General features: G+C 43.9%; 1 pseudogene; it reads left to right on the forward strand.

Moving 5' to 3' along the window:
* The first annotated feature begins 484 nt into the window (after nt 1–484).
* LOC112477245 lies at nt 485–603 on the forward strand (annotated as a pseudogene).
* The last annotated feature ends 202 nt before the right edge of the window (nt 604–805 follow it).

Here is an 805-nt window from a genome sequence, read left to right on the forward strand (position 1 = left end):
TATAATCAAAATTAACCTTGAACACGTCCGTAGGAGAGTGCCCTATTGGAGACTCACACACCGTACCGTTGCCTGCCCATTAGAGCCAGCATTCCCTCCAGGGCTGGAAGAGATGACATTCCTTGGGCTGAGTGCCAGCTGAGGTAGTTGGCTCTATGTTCACACACTGGAACCAGGCTCCGAGCTCACACAGAAGGAACAGGAGTCACATACCCATCCATGTCCCCATTGTCTATTAAAAATGCTTGTTTGTCATTCCTAGAAATAAGAGCTTTTGTGTTCCAAGGTTTCTATGAAGGAAGAATTTGACCTCTAAAGAAGGTTAAGGGTCCCACAACTGTCTCCCATTGGCAGGCACAGAATTAGCAGATATTAACCCATTCTGCACAGGTAAAGTTTCTGTCTTATAGACGGACTGGTATGAGTCCTTTTCTGGCCTCGAAGTCACCTATAGTTGCTTTAGGATTGAAAGTAAGCACATATAGTCTATGGCCATGCTACCCAGAACAAGCCCAATCCCTTCTGATCTTGGAAGCTAAGCAGCATCGGGCCTGGTTAGTACTTGGGTGGGAGACCACCTAGGAAGACCAGGTACTGTTGGCATAAAAAATAAAAATAAAAAAATAAGGGATTGTAAATGGACAAGGTCCTGGCAATCTGTGAGGTCAACCAAGGTTTGCCTCATCTAAAAAAAAAAAAAAAAGTAAGCACATATATCAAGGTGGGCAAGAAGTTGGCCTTTTTGCAAAAACATAAAAGCAAATCCATCTTGTTCCCTACGTTATTGGCTGGAGTAAGGCTTTCT

This window comes from Pteropus alecto, unplaced genomic scaffold (genome assembly GCF_000325575.1).
Source record: "Pteropus alecto unplaced genomic scaffold, ASM32557v1 scaffold113, whole genome shotgun sequence".
NCBI classification, from domain to species: domain Eukaryota; kingdom Metazoa; phylum Chordata; class Mammalia; order Chiroptera; family Pteropodidae; genus Pteropus; species Pteropus alecto.